Source organism: Engraulis encrasicolus, chromosome 4 (assembly GCF_034702125.1).
Source record: "Engraulis encrasicolus isolate BLACKSEA-1 chromosome 4, IST_EnEncr_1.0, whole genome shotgun sequence".
Classification (NCBI taxonomy): Eukaryota; Metazoa; Chordata; class Actinopteri; order Clupeiformes; family Engraulidae; genus Engraulis; species Engraulis encrasicolus.
The window spans coordinates 30,624,646-30,642,869 of record NC_085860.1 but is presented as its reverse complement, the minus strand read 5'-3'; the positions used below and the strand labels follow the sequence as shown (position 1 = coordinate 30,642,869).

Here is an 18,224-nt window from a genome sequence, read left to right as displayed (position 1 = left end):
TTTAACTTTCTTGTCCTTCCTCTGACCCAGGCAGCCCTCTTTACTCTTTCCACCTCTGTGAAAATGTTTGTCTGTTGTTTGGGTGACAGTGGGAATGGAGAGAAAATGGCCTGGGTGAAGTACAGCCATCACAGACATAGGGAAAAGGGCCAGACAGTGATGTAGGCCTATAGGTGAAGTGTAGGCTACATGTCTATTGAAATCCTTCCTTTACTGCATGAGTGCTAGATCACACATTGCCTCTGCTGGGCTTACTATTAACCCCCGAAAAAGACAGCTTCATGACTTTAAAAGGCCTTCCTCAAATTTTCATCTTTTGAAGATCAATAAGGATTAAGTGCTTAAAAATCCATCCACCGCATCTATATCTGCATTTGACAAGAGATAACACGCATATTTTAAATTTTAAGACTTTTTAGACAGCTGACCAAATCTAGCCTGTATCCTGCCCTCTGAAAGGGACTGCAACTGTAGAAATGAAGCTAAAATAGATTTCTAAATACAAAATGACGCGTCCATAATCTCTCTCCAGACAGTAATCTGCACTGGATTAAAAATAATATCACTTCAAGATTTGACTGAAACAGGCAGACAGGAAAGCGAAACACGCGCCATTGACTGGCCATTCACAGAAGGTGGAATCGCATGCTGTCTATCACTCAATCGAAGACTAGAATCTACAGAACCAGAACAAGTCTTCTACTTCTTACTATTTTGCCCCGATCTGCGTCAGTTGTATCTGACAGACGCCTTTTGAAACATGGAAAGGGGGAGGAGAATAGCGCTCCTCTCCTCCGCTCTCGGTTGATGTGCGATTCTCTCCGTCCCACTCCCACTCTCCCGTAGTTCCTGGTTCCCTGTGGAGAGAGAGGGCGAATGAGAGCTGCTCACACAGGTGTGTCTCTCCGTTCGTTTGCTCTTCAAGACTCAACAACACACCTGGATGCGTCATGTGGTCTCCTACCTGGGCGTGGAGGAAGTCCCTGTTATTTGGTGCCTTTTGTTAGGTAGCTTTCACATCGTGTCGCCTTTCACCGGAGACAGTCGTTCTCTCCTCAGCGCTTCAGCGTAATGGTGCTGGTGTGTTAACATCCCGTGATTTAGGAAGAGTAAGATGTGAACTTTTCATGAATCCTTCCGTGGGATCTATTTTTTGTTTTAAGGGGGAGGAATCGAGATTCGGACTGCGAGCCTTTGTGCAACTACTGTTCAACCAAGGTGAGTTGCGATACGTGCATGCGCTGTCTTTCAACAGCACTGGCAAACGTCTCCGCAAATGAATGTTACACATCACCACCACACTTACTTGGATAACAAATCTCCATTGACAAGAAGTGGTTGTTGTCGTTTGCATAGCATTTCTCGCCTCGGATGTCTCATTTTCTTTCCAGCGCCACTGTGTCTGTCCGGGACATTCTCGTGGATACGGAGTGGACAGATTTTTAATGTAGAGTAATTGTGACGACGGAACTGTCAAACTTGATTAGCCTACAATCTGTGGGCTACTCCCACAAAATAGAAGTTCTGTGCGTGGCCACACTGTGCACACACTTAGGTCTCCCACTGGTATTTGTTTGAAATTTGATTTCTTTTTTTTCTATGCGCGCGCTGTCATTGTAGATAAGGACCCAGTGGCCATTCCAGTGACTAACTAACTTCAAAATCGGCCCTGCATTCCACGAACACGTAATTACACGTGCTGATACGGACCCAACAAGTTGTGGGCGAAACCGGTTTGTCAACATTTGTGGGGCGAAGCTGATGCCCTCTAGACAAAGAACAACGTTATAATGGGTCGCCATATCAGTATCGTGAACCCAGGAAAGCTTTTGAATAAACTTTTTGCTTCCTTAAGGAATGAGGAAACCACTCATGCTGCTCCTGACTTGCAACTTGCTTGACTTTTTTGTGAAGAAGGCAGGCATGATGCAAAGGCTTGCATTTTGTTAAGAAGTCATGATTCAAAGATCAGGTGCACCCTTCTTTTTTACACAAGAATTGGCACTCAGTGTATTGAGTCTAGTAAAAACAAAATGTATTGGGCAAAGAACAGCAACTTGTAGCCTAACCCTCCATTATGTCTCGTGTTTGCATGCCCTTTCTGGTTCCATCAGAAGTAGCTGCACAAGACAGAGACATGTCTCTTGTGTCTTTTGGTGAGCAATTCCTCCTGTTTTGTTTATCTTGCTTTTTAAAAGGACGGGCAGACACTAGCCCCATTCATATCCTTGGCTGCATCTCTTGAGTACAGCCCCCTGTCTGCCTTGTATCTCTCTCTCCCTGGCACAGCCGTGGCGTGCTCACTGTACTGCCTTGTTTTCAGTCTAAACCATCCCCTTTATATTCCCTTTCCCCAGCCTCCCTTGGCCCTCACACACAGCCCTTACTGTAAACGAGGAGCCCCCTTCTCGTCTCGTGCGGATTATCCTCATTAAATAACATTAAAGAAAACGCTCTCATGGAGGAAATGGATTAGCTGCGTACTCCCTCTCCTCAGCTCCCCGTGCGGAGGGGGGGGCCCAAGATGGCAGGGGCGTGTCAGTAACCCCCCCCAAGCTCCGCTGAACTACGCGGGGCCCCGAGCTTTTTTCCAAAAAGAACCATCTGCTCATGGGGTGAACACATTGCAACCTAAAACCAGGTCCCTATTTCCCCCACCCACCCGTGCAAAGAATCCTGCACTCTCTCTCTCTCTTTCGGCTTATCTTCTATCTCTTGCCCTTGCTGGGTTCAGAAAGATCTGGCCATCTTATCTTGGCAGAGAGCCGTAATGAACAATTCTGTCTTGGGGATAATCCTTTCACTGTGGATTGTGAAGTTCATCCATAAGGCGAGATAGCTACAGCGGCATTTGGTGATAATGTAACGGTTATGCACATGCCAGTGGCTCACAAATGTAGTCATGCGTATACAGGTTCATTTACACATGTTGCATACTTTCCATGGGCACTGCAAATATGATGGCCTACATGGCAGTTTAGCTGAATTTCTCTGTTTTGCATAATTATAGTGTGCGTGTTTGTGTGTGAGTGTTTCATGTGTTTTTGTATGCGTATTTGTTTTACTGGAATTCAGCCCACACAAAGGAAGCATATCAGTGGGTTTGGGTGAGTTAATTCTAGCCTGTAGTTGCGAGATTGGATGCTTGGGTTTGGGAGCGGGGGTTAAAATAATGCACACAACTCATATCGCAGACATTAGTCATCAGTACGCTGGTGCTGCTGACCACAGATGGCTGTGCCTCAATTTCTTTTATGTTGGAAATGTCAGGGGCATTCAGCAAAACTTGCTGAGTCGCAGAGAAAAGCTGAAGTGAGTATGTGTGCACTGTTTGTCTGTTGTTGTATTAGAGCTGCTTTTGGAACATTTGTTTTCCTGAGACGTTGACCCCATGACAGGCATGCCACACTCCTCCTCTCCTCCTCTCCTTCTCCTCCCCCTCTCTCCTCCTCCTTCTCCCCTCGTCTCCTCTTCTACCCCTCCTCCAATAATGACCCAGCTGCTTGTATGGCCCACTTGTCAGGCAACAGACCTGACCAGCAGAAGCTTGAACAGTACGTGGAATTCTAATGCCCACCTTGCTTTCACCTTCCGTCTCTCTCTCTGCCTCACTCTCTCTCTCTCTCTCTCTCTCTCTCTCGCTCTCTCTCTCGCTCTCTCTTTCTGGGCCGAGGTCTTGGTAACCTCTCATTGATTGTCAAAGATACACTCTGTTGTAGTGCAATGTAGTGTGTGAGTGTGTGCTATTTATAACCTGGCCAGGGCTTTTGGTGTTGTTTTTGTTTTGGGGGGGAGGGAGAGAGAGAGGGAGAGAGAGAAGGAGAGGACCTGGCTAAGTAAAGGCATCATTGCTTAGCTCTGGAGAGATGGGTAACATTCCATTATCTAAACTCCTCTCTTTGACTTGTGGACGCGTGCTTCACTGACAGACCACCTCCATGGAGAAAGCAAAAGTTTCCCAGGCAGTCAGCGTAGGCAGGAACAGCTTTTGCAGGATATTTCTCCGTTCAACATCCTGATTGCAAATGAGAAAGTGACCTTTGACTTGCGCTTGTGCGAGATATTGAATTAAACCTCTATCCTCAATGACTTCTTGCAACATCATCACAAGGCCACAAGGATGGGAGGACGGGAGTTTGGATAATGGAATGCAGCCTTTGTCTTTTTCATAGGTCTGGGGGATTATCCTGGTGGGGAGCCAGCGATATTCTGCTGAGGAGGGGTGTTCCACCTCACTTTAGGGTTTCCGTGGCTCTTGGCTGTGAGAGTAATGTAGACCACCTTTTCAGCCAGCAGTCATTAGGTCTTCAGGTGGTGTAGGACTACCAGGTTTATGAATATAATTGATTTTCAAAAAAAAGGGAGAAGCTTGCTAAATTGGTTCTCTGGAATCAATTGGAGAGATGAGACGCATTCATAGTGGTCATCTGTGTCAGATGCAGTCATGTTTCAGTAATGAGTTGATATCTTCTTTTACTTAAGCAGAGTGTTATTTTCAATCAGCCGTGCACTTTTACCCGTTTCTAGTAGTTAACACATTTTTTGAGACTTGCCTGCGCTCATGTAATGTGGAGTGAGGAATTCCAAATGAGGGTGCTTTTTGTCTCGAAATGTCATCGCCTCAACTTAAGTGTAGTGCAGACAGCCAGAGTGTGACCTCTGTTCTGTCACCAGCTCCGTGCTCTTTGCCTCAGCTTTCAGCGACAGCGCAGGAGATGGTGGAGTAATGGCAAGCGTGTTTGATGAGATCATATCTATTCTCGTGCTTCCCACACACCAACAGGTGGCTGTGGTGGACCCCCAAGGGGGCCAAAGCTCGTCCTATAGGCTTCTCTTGTTTCTGAGTGCCTTGTTAGAAGAGTGCCAGATTCACACTTGTTAAGGGTGTTCCGGATCTTTCTCTCCATTAACGCTTCTCCTGCTCTGAGGCTTGTTGTTGGGGAGGAAAAAAGAGCTCCCTTTTTGTGTTGTTTCCTTCTAACGAGGCAGCTTTGCTCAGGCTAAGCAAAAGCTCTTGTTAGTCGTTGCCTGCCATCACCCGGCTGATGTCAGAAGGCGGTGTAACAGTACTTCAAGCCAAGTGTGGTGTGGGTGGGAAGTGTGGGAGTGTCTTGTGTCCTCAGAGTATCCAAGCTGGGAAACGACCAGGCCAAATCCCTGCAGCTCTTGGGGAGGGGAAGAAAGCAGAGAGCTTTGGGCAAGCCGACTGGGGCTCTGGGGGTATTTGAAATGATAGAAGGGCTGGATGGAATGCAGCGGGCAAATTGTGAGAAACATGAAGCAGGTGTCTGGTAATGCTGTTCCCACAGCTCCCTCAGGGTAATCTTCTCCCTCAAGCGCCTTACATACTTTATTACTCAGAGCCAGCCGCAGAGCAGAGGAGGCATAAGGAATTCTGGTGTCAGGGCTGTGTGTACCTGTAATTGGACTGAGAGGATAGATGAATATAAACACCCGTCCACTGAAGCATGCACCTTGCATGTAGACTAGCCTAGTCATCTATCGCAGAAAAGCCATCCTTCACCATAATATGAACACGGGCTGAAAACTCAGACAAGTCTTGCATGTTCTAATGAAAACAGGAGTAAGAGGTAGTGATGTACCGAAATAGAGCCTTCAGATGTGGAGATGGATGATTAATTTATGGCTCTTCAGAAACATTTTGAGAGCATAAAGCTGTCAAGCCGGCGCAGATAATTGAAAAAAAAATGCTGTTGATGTTCATGCCACACCTGTCTGTGGATCATCTGAGCTTTTTGTTCCAGGTCCTTTTTTATTTTCCCGTAACCACTGGCATTTTTGAGGTATTAACTCAGGCGTTCGAGTGCTGAAAGAAAGTGTTTTATTTTTTAAAACAAGAATGAACCATTGTCTGGCGTAATCTTCAAAAGCAGCAATTTCCCTCGCTCAAAAGATCATTTTTAATTATCGCTCCTAGAGTAAAGAGCTAATGCGAAGTCCAGCTGGTTTGTGTTAATAGTGCGATAACTGTTGGATATAGGCCGCGCCGCCCGTCCCCTCTCTCCTCCTCTTTTTTTTGGCCCCATCTCTCCATGGGCTATTAATTACAGCATGGTGGGCATGGGTGGCAGCCAGGGCTGCTGTGTGACAGATGCACATGGGGGTCAGTAAGCTGGCAACAGCTGGAGATGAAGGTCACTGCAACCTGAGGATGAGAGAGAGAGAGGGAGGGAGAGAGAGAGGGAGAGGGAGGCAGGGAGTGAGTGAGAGAGAGAGAGAGTGAGAGAGAGAGGCAGGGAGCAAGGGAGAGAGAAATGAGCCTCTGGCTCTTGGAGTCATGATGCAATGATACATTTAAATTGCCAGTTGCCCTAGGAGGATGCCTCCTGTAACACTGACTGTCTACATTATAGCTTTGCTATGCGTTTTATCAGTGCAGGAACTCTGCAGGAAGGCGAGTCGTGTTGTGAACATTGTGCTTCACCAGTTATTTACCAGCTACTGAAACACGATAAAGAAGATAAGAGCAGAAAAGGCTTTGGAGAGAGGGAGGGAATCCATAGGGAGGGTGAGAGATGGCATACATGCATGGCCAAGAGCTAATACTGCAGAGTGATGATGATGACTGTCACTGCACTGTGCTGCACTGCACTTTTTTCATCGGAGCTTGTTTGTTGCTTTGTGAATACGACATTATTCACACATGTACTTATGCTAAAATGTTTTTTTTTTGCACCACCGGCAAGGGCATCAACCGTATTTGTTTAAAACACCAGGCAGTACAAGCATGGAATTGTTTCCTTTTTCTGACTCTTTGCCTTTTGTATATTTGAGCTGTGAATCATGCCGAAAATGTTCAGTGAGCGAGCCATTGTATCGCACTCGGCTGAGAAAAAGCCTTCCTCATAAAGCCATGTTTGTTTTTTAGTGGCAGTTTCTGCAGCTAAATTTACTGTGTAGTTTTTTAAAGACTGTCCATAAAACAACAAGACCATGACTTACGACCACAGAAAGATGAGACAACGTCCGTGAGTTTCGAGACTATTTGTTCGGAATTACAAGCTCATTGCTAAGGCAAAAAAATGCATGAGCCAATGAATGAGATGGATGAGCTCTGTACATTTTTACAACATTGTCTGAATCATGTTTTACAACCCCCACGTCTGCCTTAATCCACGTGAAGGTCAGCATTAGGCGTTTAAGATATCTGGCGGACCTGTAAGCCGCTGTCTGTATATTGACTGTATAAGTTTACAGACGGCCGTCTTGCTCTATTGCCAGCTAATGGTGTCTGACTCAGTTCTGGCATGAAGAAGGCCTCGCTGTGTTTATGCTGATAGAGAGAGCAGTGCGGGCCGGATAAAAACAGCAGCTGAGGTTCAGCAGTTTCCACCCACACGTTTTTCCCTCTTCCACTTCCTCCTCCTCCTCCTCCTCTTCTTCCTCTTCGTTCTCCCCTAGCTTCCACCGTCTTGCTTTTGATAGCGAGGCCGAGGCAGGGATCAGCCGAGGGGAGTCCAGAGGGAGCTGTTTCAGGGGGAGTTGAGGTCAGGGAGGAGAGGCAGCCGGTGTTTAGTTAGTGCCAGGCCCTGACCCCGCGAGAGGAGACCGGGGAGAGAAGGGGATGGAGGCGTACAGGAGCCCGAGCAGAGCAGAGCAGAGAAGGGATACGAGAGACGAGACTCCCAGCAGACTCCCCTGTGCAGCAGCGGGGGGGGGAAATCTGCGAGCACCAGGAATCCCAACTATGCCCATTAAAAAGGAGAGCTGCCGCAGCTCCAGGAGAGAGGGAGCGAGTGTGAGAAGAGAGGGGAGAAGAGTTGAGTGAAGTGGAGTGGAGGGCAGGGCCGAGGATGGGGGAGGAGGGCAGCATGCACGTAAGGTCTGTGTGAGTGACAGAGGAGAGAAGAGAGGAGAGGAGTGTGATGAAGACGAGGCGAGGGGGTGGGTGGGTGGCGGGGCTGAGGAGGGGAGTGTGCACGTAAGCTCTGTGAGTGAGAAGAGGAGGGAAGAGTTGTGGAGGGTATTGGATAGGAGCGGAGGGGAGCGTGCACATAACCAGGCAGAGACGGGGATCTGAGGTTCCACGTTTTGCCTCAGCCAGCGCTGATCTGACGTCGACCCTCCTTTTCCATCCCCCTGTGCACGTTGGTCTTGTTTGGTTTGTCAGCTTCATTTCAAGCTTCTACTTCTTGCTGTTCCGTCTGTTCCCCTCCCCCCCCCTTTATTCTCCAGACCCTTTCATGACCCCTTTGCATCTTCTTCAACCCCTCACCTCTCTGTACATGGATCCAATAATACGGCGACATTTACCCATCTCCCCCAGTCCCTCAGCACCAGGCCCTTAGGCTCAGATGTGTCTACGTGCCCATGCAGATCTGTGTAGGTGTCATTATCAGTGTGTGTCCATGTCCAAGGTGTCTGCCTGTGCCCTGGAGCCAGCGTCCTCATGTACCCGATGCTGAGCCATGGTGACGGCCGACCGGCCGACATCCTGAGCCCAGCCGACCACTCATCTGGATCTGGACCACCGAAGCCCAGAGCTGTTGTCATATCACGCCATGCAGGGAAGCAGATGGGGGGAGGGGAGGGGAGGAGGGGGCACGAACGGATCAGTTGTCTGAGGCCCAGGGTCCCCATTACATTGTATGTAAGGAGGGGAGGGGTCCTCCCAGATGACTTTGTCCAGGGCTTGGCCAAAGCTGTCAGTGGCCCTGATGCCATGCCAGCAGTTTTTACACACCCAAGAATGGGTTTCATCTTTGGTGTATTCCCCCTCCACTTCCACCACAAGACCAATACTCAAGCCATCCACGCGTCCTGTCAAGGTGTTGCTTGTACAAACTTGGGTATCACGAGGTTCTGTTTCATTTTTTATTCTAATGTTATTTCATTCCCCTGTTTTCTTCGCTTTGGTTGTTTCAACACTGGTCGGCTGTATTGTTATGCATTCTGGCTGCGTGCTTGCTCAGAGTCTTTTCTTCAAGCTCCCGGCCCACTGTATCAGTGCATCATACGGGGACTTCCAAAATTCCTTCCTAACCCAGTGTTTATAGAAGGCCCTGCCTTGTGTTTTGGGGTACTTAAACAGAGCCAAATGGCATTGGCTTTTAGAAGAGGGCGGGGAAAAATGCTGTGACCCAGGGGAAGGGAAGGGAAGGGAATGACGACATTGCAGCCCTGTTGCGCAGACTCCCATAAAGGCTGAGGTGAGCACGCCTGGGCATGCCACACACACACTGTACACACACACACAAACACACACAAACACACACACACCACAAACACACATGCATATGACAAGTGTTTTTCTGCTTGGCGGAGCCTTTGGCTGCTTTGTAGTTGATGCTTCTTTTTTACTCGCTGGCTTTGCCATTGATCTCTTCGCTGCTCCCGGCTCTAATTACAGTGATTAGCTTGAGAAGGGCTGCGGCTGGCTGGGGTCAGGCAACCTTATTATGGCGCCCTTGCCTCCGAAAACAACCAACGTATGCTGCTGCAGACGCTACGCTGTTTACGGCAAGACCCCGAACCGACAGCCCTGCCAAATTGGATGGCCCTAAAAAATCTTGCCTGCCATCTAAAGGATTGACTTTCTTTCTGGTTCCTTCTCTCTTCTCTCTCTCTCTCTCTCTCTCTCTCTCTCTCTCTCTCTCTCTCTCTCTCTCTCTCTCTCTCTCACATGCTCTTGGGTGAGTGGGGACCAGGCGCTCTGCACTGACAGATTGCCACAAAGTGGGGTGTTTAGGCATGCCTGGCTTATTATTTACGATCTGTACGCTGCTATATCCTGAGCAGGCCGTGCCGAGCTGAGATGTCTATTTGTCATTCCTCAAGCAAGCGAGCGAGCGAGCACGCGCACGCGAGCGGGCACGCACATGCATGACTCTTGTCCACCAGGGACAAGCAGCGTGTGGTTTTGTGGGCGGCTGTCTGTTAGAACCAGACGTGTTCTCAGTCAGAGGTCAGTTGGTCTGGCCTCTCTTGCATCGCTTGCCATGTTGTTCTGTGCGTCAGGATGATTCAAGGCATGGTTTTTTTTTAGCTGGCTCAGTAGTTACACTTCCTTATTTTTTACGCCTACTGATTCTTGTGGATTTCTGGTTTTGCCTCATAATTGATGTGTAATGGATTTTTTTGGGGTTTTGGTTGATCTTTTTTTTCTTATTCCTTTTCCCTTCCTTTTCAACCATTTCTCAGAATGGAAACAAAAGTGCTGTTACTTGCCTCCTGAAATAAACAGAGCGAGCTACTAATGTACTCATTCCTCTGAGAGAAATGGCACAATAACTTCAAGTGCTGTTAAATACCTGAGATTTCAGCAGAACAGAGCAGAGCAGGAGTAGGCTATGCTGATGCTGATGCCTGAGCTAATGACACTGGCTCTCTGCTCCCAAAGCAGAGTTGAAGGGCCTCGGCGGTTGACTCCTGCGGAGACGGTCCCTGGAGGGTGCTTAAAAACATTTACGCCGCCTGCCGAGCCGAGTGGCGGCTGCTCTGAGTTTTGGAGGAGGGGGGATAACATTTCATCATAGCTGCCTTTCCACTTGCATGCTGGTCATCAGCGACACCCAATCATCACACACATATGGAGCACAGATGAACGATATACCTCCCATCTTCAGAGACGCGTACAATTTATTTCTCTCTTGCTCTCTCTCTCTCTCTCTCGCTCTCGCTTGCTCGCTCTCTATATATTTCTATTTCTCTCTCACACACACACCCACAGTCCCCACACTCACACATAAATACGGTACACTCACACACCCATACATTCTTCAAGACTTCAACACCTCCATTGTCATCACAGTTGCCTGTATACAACACCAGAGCGAGATGAATACACTCACACATACAGTACTGTGCGTACACTCGACTCACTCAGCCGCCTCCGGACTCACAAGCAGGCCAGGGGTCAGCGCTGGGTGTTGTGGGAGCTGACGTTAGCGCTCTGTGAAGGGCCATGGGGTGTCATGTTGATATGAGCTACCAGTCATTCTGAGTCACCAAGCTGTGTGTGTGTATGTGTATAGCCTTGTAACAGACACCGTTCCATCACTGGGACATTGTAATAGTCACTGAAAAAGCTTAACTACCATAGTACTACACCACTATGACAGTTCACAGGGCCTTTAGTAATACATTACGATTTGGTCATTGCCATTCTGGTAACAGCTAATGTATAACAGGAGTAGTGTCTTAAGGGGATAATGAACTGTATGTGTATATGCTTTGGTCTGTCTTGCGATGTTGTTGTATTGCGTGTGTGCGTGTTTGCTGCTTGAGCTTGACACCTTAAATTCCCTTTGCGATTAATGAAGTAACTCTACTAAGCCATTGCAATGCACGAAAGTGGCTCGGGACAGGGAGTGGGCCATTTTATTGGTTTCCGATTGGTAGCTCTTCTCTGCGAACTAAGCTGCCCATCTCGACACACAGCACTGGAGCTGTGGTGTGCTGTGACTGACTGACCGGCGTCGAGTACCGTGGTGACAAGCAGCTTCATCCGAAGCACGGGAGGTGCCTGCCTGCCTGCCTGCATGCACGCGCGTCCGTCCAGCCTCAGAGTGTGAGGAGATTTGTTTTCCCTCAAGTGGGTTAAGCTTTGGGGGAAAAGCGACAGGGTGTGAAACATGGTCTGTCACTGCGTGTGTGCGTGTGTGTGCATGTGTGTGCGTGCATGCGTGCGTGTGTCCGTGTGCCCGTATCGCGCAGTCGTGCGTGTGTGTGTATGTCCATGTCCAATGTCATTTCCTAGTGCTACCAGGTCAATCTACACTATAAATACGCTCATTAAGAGAGAGGGGGGACCTAAAAATACAGCCCTCCGCTACAGACTGGACTCACGATCAATCTGCTCTGTTCCGTGATTGCGGCTAGAAGTGCTAAGTGCTTTTAATGCTCTAAGTGGACCCCCTATAGAGCCCCTCTCTGGAGCGACTCTCACTGTGTTACATTTCCACAGCGCCCAGCCAGTGCTTTTCGATTTCTTCTTCAAGCCCTGGATGATGGGCACCTAGTTTTCCAGGAGGTTGGGGTTGGGGTTAGGGGCTAGGGGCTGGCTGATGAGGGTTGAAGGAGACCGTGTGGAGTGGACTGAACTGTGTGTAGTCGCCGGGCACCCCCCTGCTCTGATTGATTCTGTGTTTGCTCTTGCTTGTCAGGGTGCAGGCTCTCGCTCTTTCTCTCTCTCCCTCCCTCTCTGTCTCACTCTGTCTCTCTCTATCTATCTCTCTATTTCTCTTTCTCTCTGTTTCTCTCTCTCCCTCTCCCTCTCCCTCTCTCTCGCTCGCTCGCTCTCTCTCGCTCGCTCGCTCGCTCGCTCGCTCGCACTCTCTCTCTCTCTCTCTCTACTACTCATAATCCTTACTTCCAGCGTGCGCAGAGAACTGATCAGGATTCTGGGCCACCAACACTTCCCTACACCACTACTACCTCGTGCAAAGCTGGGCACGGAAAAGGGGATGTGTGTGTGTGTTTTTTGGAGGGGGGGGAGGGGGGTGATGGGGGGCAGGGTGGTGAAGTGAGTCGGATGAGGGGTGGGTGGGTGTAAGGGAGTGGAAGCAGAGTGGTGGTGGTGATTGTGGAGGGGGTGTTGGTCCATGAATTCCTCATAACGCAATCTGTCGCTTGATCAATAATTCAATTCCGTCCAGGAGTCCTCTCCTCCTCTGGTATCTGGATCTGAGATCACCTGCCCCTCCCCTTGGCCTCCCCCTAACAAGGTGGGTGGTGGCTGTTTTTTCGTCCTTGGGTTGAGCCAAGCTGAGCCGGCCGTAGAGTTGAGCGGAGCCTGCTGTGCGTGCGTGCGTGCGTGCGTGGTTTGGTGGTGTGTGTGAGACTGTGTGACCATGACTGTGTGAGTGAATGAGTAAAGAACAAGTGAGCTAGCCTTAGCTCCTACCCCACCCCACTGCACCCCTACCTCCCCACTGCATCTCCACCTCCACCCAGCGGCTGGGCGATTGATAAAAAAATAAAAAGGAAGAAAAGAAATGAAAAAAGGGGGGGAAAAGAGAAGAAAAGGGCAGAGCCTCATTACACAAGGGTGAGGATAGGGGGGATTTGGGGAATGGCTGAGGGGGGGTGGAAGTGGCTGGATAAGTCCTGTGATTAGAGTGACTCTCCTCTCTCCTCCGGGACCAGACCATGGTCGGCATGGCAGGCAGGCAGGCAGGCAGGCAGGCACGTTCCCCTCTCATCCCTGTCCAGCGCCGCCTGCACTTCACAGCAGAGTGGCCCGCCTGCCCGCCCGCCAGCCCGCCAGCCAGCCGGAGCTCTGTGTACTATCTACCCAGGTCAGGGTCAGGAGACAAGGACATTAAGCGGCGTCTGCTGCCACGTTTTTTTCCCCCTAGCTTGCCATCACATCACCTCATCTTGCGTCGCATGGTGATTTGTTTCCATCTGTCTCCTCCCCTGTGCGAGGTTGTTTTGGAAGAGTGTGGAGGTGGGTGGGGGTGTATCTGTTTAAAAAAAAAAAAACAGCAAAATATATCAAAGGCCATGCATTCTTTTCAAAGTAGCAAGGACAAATGTACTTTGAATGCCGGCTATTGTGGAATGGCTTTATGACCGTTCCCTCTGTCGCTTTTTTATACACTATATCCCTAAAGTGTCCCTTTCTTCGCGCTGCCCTGTCAAGATAAAATGGGATTTGTAAACTCCCCATTTTTTTTGTCCTCTCGCAGATAACCACACTTGCTCTGAAGTAGGCAACTGTGTCTGTCAAGCACCCCACACACCACTGCAACAACACCCTGACTCACCCCTCACTCACCCAGCCCACCACACCACACACCACCCCCATCTCTCCACCCTCATTTCCCTCCTGCCCATGGAATGCATGGCTGTATTGTCTGTAATCAGTGGAGTAGAATGGGTCCTCTCTCTCCCAGCAGGTTGGAGGAGAGAGGCGTGGTGTTTTGCGGCGGTGTTGTCTCTTCCCACTGTCATTCCTCCATTCAACGTGGCGTTGACGTCCTGCCGGCCGGCCGGCCTGCCTGCCTGCCTCGTCAGGCCCATGGGCTTGCACTAGTTTGTGCCGTGGAGAAGAGAAGCCTCTTTGTTTTTCCCTCTGCCAGCTGACACCTTGAGGCAACCAGAGTGGACAGAAGATGTTTGTCTCTTTATCTAGCCTCCTTCAGTTGTGGTTTTTACAGTGTGTCTTTTTCATGCATTCTCACTCCCCTTTTCTTTTTCTGTATTAAGTGGCCTACTGTGTTAGCTAGCATGTGTTTGCTTTAGCAATGTTTTTGTGAGTCGTGTTTAACAAGTTTGCTTCTGTGATGTTTCCACACTTAGACATTCACAGTTGCAAAAGGGTACAAGAAACTTTCTCATTGAAAAGTTGGCCCTACTTGCTCCCCCGGTTTTTGTTGTTTTGTTCTGAATTCTAGAGCGGTGTCTTTGTGTCAGATAAGGACTAATGGGAATTTAGACAATTTGCTATAAATTTAACAATTGGTTTTAAAAGGCCTCCAGTTGCCGAGCTCTATTTAGCGGAATAATCAGAGGTTTAATTAATGAAGGCGGCCCAGAATATCAATTAGAAGCTCGGGAAAATCTGCAGTCATGTCACACGCACCAAACAATTATGACTGATTTTGCCTCTGTTTTCGTTACTGGTGCCTAATTTGTTGTTTCTATGCGAGAGAATCAGGTTAATTTTGTCGGCGAGCGAGTTCGCACGTATGCTGTTCCCACTTTGCGTGTGTACAATACGAGTAAACATCAGCAGCAATCAATCCCCTCTCACAATGCTTGCACTTAAGACGGTGTGACACGAGCTAAAAGTTATTTTCTTCTCTCCCCCCGTCCTTCGTCTGAATACAATAATGGCAGATGCTTTTCATTAGCACCACTGATTCACTAGTCGTCGCCTCCTGGAAAACTGCAAACACGCACTATGCGATGTCTCGTCCTTGGCGCTGTTGTTCCAGACGTCTTTACACAGAGCCATTGAGTGTTTGTTTTCTCTCTCTGCGAGGAGCTGTTTGGTTGTGGCTTTATCGGTTGGGCTGTCATAATACCACAGGAAGCAGCATTGGGATTGTACACATCCCAGCTGTCCCATTGTGTGCCAAACATAGCCTCTCCTTAGCATCGGAGGGGGTGTCTTCATTCACCGTTTTCTTGTTCAAAATATCGGCACTATCCTCTTCTCCTTGTGATAAAGACTCCTCTCTGAAGGGTTCAGTGCACCAGAGTTTCCAGCCGCGCATAGCCCACAACCAGCCCACCCCCCCAACCCCCATGCTCCACATAGAATCTTGTCTGAAGCCAATTATTGCATTGTTCAAGCTCACCATCCAGGATTTGTGAATTGGTTGCATAGGAACCAATTAACGAGGCGGGCTGTTCACAGAGCGTGGCGGCAAATGTTTGATCACCATGGAGCGAGGCGCGGTCGCACATGTGGAGTCCTGTTGTTTTTGGCACTGCCACGTGCACGTTGGCACACAGCAGAGGACAGAGGCTGAGCGGTTGGCGTTGGTCTGGCTTGCCTGGGCACTGGGCAGCCCACTCCGCTCCAGGGTGAAGTCTAAATCCGCAGCCCGGAGCAGGTGGGCCTTACGTTTGTGTGTGGGTGCCGGCATGGGCGCACTACCACCCAACCATAACGACTGCCAGTGCATGCACACAGTGCAGCAAGTGTCTCTAAGCACTAAGTCAAAAGCTGAAGAATTATGTGTTTATGCCTTCAGCTCGGGCATTAGAAAAAAGAGGGGGAAAAGAGAGAGAGGGGTGGGGGGTGTGGTGGGAGGGAGGGAATTCAACGGCTCCAGGCTAGTTGTTGCACTCGGTAGAAAACATGATTCTTTTTTTTTTTTCTTCAGTGAACTTTCTCTGGATTGTACACTAAGCAAATTTTATGTATTTACTTGTGAAATATATGAATGTGCTGACATGGTTTGATCTCTCTCTCTCTCTCTCCAAAGCTAGGGGGGAGTTTGGTGGTGGTAGTGGACTAGGGGTGTTGCCATACGTCAGACAAGGCCACGTGACCTTCCCCCTAATCCCTTAGCTGGAGCGATGTGTACCCACCCAGCCAGAAAGACTGAAATAAGATGTGCAGCACAGAAGTTATTAGGCGAAACATTGTCTGCCATGTGTCGTGTTGTGGGCTGATAAGAGGGCCTTGCAATCTCTCTCCTTGCTTGCGATGGCGAGAAATGAAATGGTTAATGTTTGTGCTGTGAACCATAAACTTTGGAATACGGGTGATTTTTAAAATGTATTTAATTCAGGTTTTTAAAAGTCTTGTCGGTTGAAAGAAAGCAGAGCAGAGGCCCCCTGAAATGCTGACTGCTATTTGGTATTCTTAGCCTAAATATGGCAGCCACCTTCATAAAAAAAATAGTGCCGCACCGCATGGCTAGCAAGTTTAAGCCAGTCCAGGATTTGTGTGCACTCATAAATGTGGTGTCAGCTGTGTCACCCGCCGCCACTGCAAACTAATGGTCTCTGGAGCAAATCCAGGTCGCTTCGTCGTTCTGACTCCCGCGGCTTGGGAGCGAACAGTACAGCGCCGCTAGTGCTACATGTCGGGGGAGAGCTCAGGCGGGAGACAGGAGGATCTCTTACCTGTGGAGCCTCAGCCAGCCAGCCAAGCTGCCGAGGTGCTTAGTTCCCAGACATTTTGTAAGTCATTTCGGGATTACACTTATCAAGTCTACACCGAGCCCCGGCCAGAAACCCGTCATCTGGCACCTGCCACCCCGGCTAATGCGGGAGAGAGAGAGAGAGACAGAGAGAGGGAGAAACCATTTAGACTCTGAATACTTTCGTTATGGAGGGATGGCTGCAGCAGCAGCAGCAGGAGGAGGAGGAGGAAGAAGAAGAGAGAAAAAAGGGAAAGACAAAATGGAAATGGGCTCTGTTGCCTTGTCTCGTCTGCACTCTTCTGGTCTGGTCTGGTCTGCTGTGCCCTCTACCCGACTTTGACTCGTGGCTGCCACGCTTTTTGAACCCAGTCCTCAGAGAGGTCTATAAGGGCGAGTGCCCGTCATGGCTGCTTGGAAGATAGTCCTGTCTCCATACGCATCAGACTAGACCGTTTATGCCACCCAAACCCTCACTATGACACACATTATCACCTACAAACTCACTCACTCACTCACTCACTCACTCACTCACTCACTCACTCACTCACTCACTCACTCACACACTCACACACTCACACACACACACACACACACACACACACACACACACACACACACACACACACACACACACACACACACACACACACACACACACACACACACACACACACACACACACACACACACACACACGTCCACATTCACCCCTGGCCATAAACCTTTCGTGGGATTTGACCCACATCTCTGTTGCTCTACCCTGGTAGAGGTCAGGCCAGACGGATGATTAGTCACTGTTAACACTGACTGTGATGTCAGTGCAGGCTTTGCATGATATTGCTACCCAGGGCCACTGACGGCTTTGGCCGGGCCTGGGACAGTCATCTGAAAGGCCTCACACTTAATATATAATGTAACAAGGACTCGATACTAGGCCCACTCTCTTGTTCCTGGATAAGATGGGACAAAGTTTGCAGCTCCATGTTTAATAAATGACAGAGCATTGAATACACGGATGTTTCTCTATTGTATAAAGTTCATTATGCAAAAAAAGTTAATAAAAAAACAACAGACGTAAGCTTGAGTCACATGCAAACATTCAAAAAGCAACTGTCTGACCGACCGGTCATCCAACATTGTGTCTTAGGAGTTGCTTCCACATGACTGAAATTCCTAACAATGGTCATAATAACCTGCATTTTAATTGTAATATGTGACTAAGTCAAGTCTAGTGTACTTTGTCAAATATCTATGTAACAGGGTTAGCACAGAAGTTTAAAATTGTTTGACCAGTCTCCAGTGTGCAGCTAAACTAAACATACTTAAGACATTGACTCTACACACACACACACGCGCACACACACACACACACACACACACACACACACACACACACACACACACACACACACACACACACACACACACACACACACACACACACACACACACACACACTGTGTAATAAAAACTAACATACTGATGCATGAATTTACATTCTTTCTCTGACCCATTCACTCACAACAAACACAAACACAAAACACACACAAAAATTGCCCATACTGAGACAAATAAAAGTTACTGAACACACACACACACACACACACACACACACACACACACACACAGTGACTGTCACGGTGATGGTATAATCCA

The 18,224-nt window shown here is 48.8% G+C and overlaps 1 protein-coding gene across 1 annotated transcript in view; it reads left to right on the top strand.

Moving 5' to 3' along the window:
• Positions 1-810: 810 nt before the first annotated feature.
• Positions 811-18,224, top strand: part of plxnb2b (plexin b2b) — a 138,661-nt gene continuing 121,247 nt past the window's right edge. Inside the window, exon 1 of the mRNA XM_063197132.1 lies at positions 811-1,218. The gene's annotated coding sequence lies outside the window, so the exon portion shown is untranslated. The remainder of the gene's footprint in view (positions 1,219-18,224) is intronic.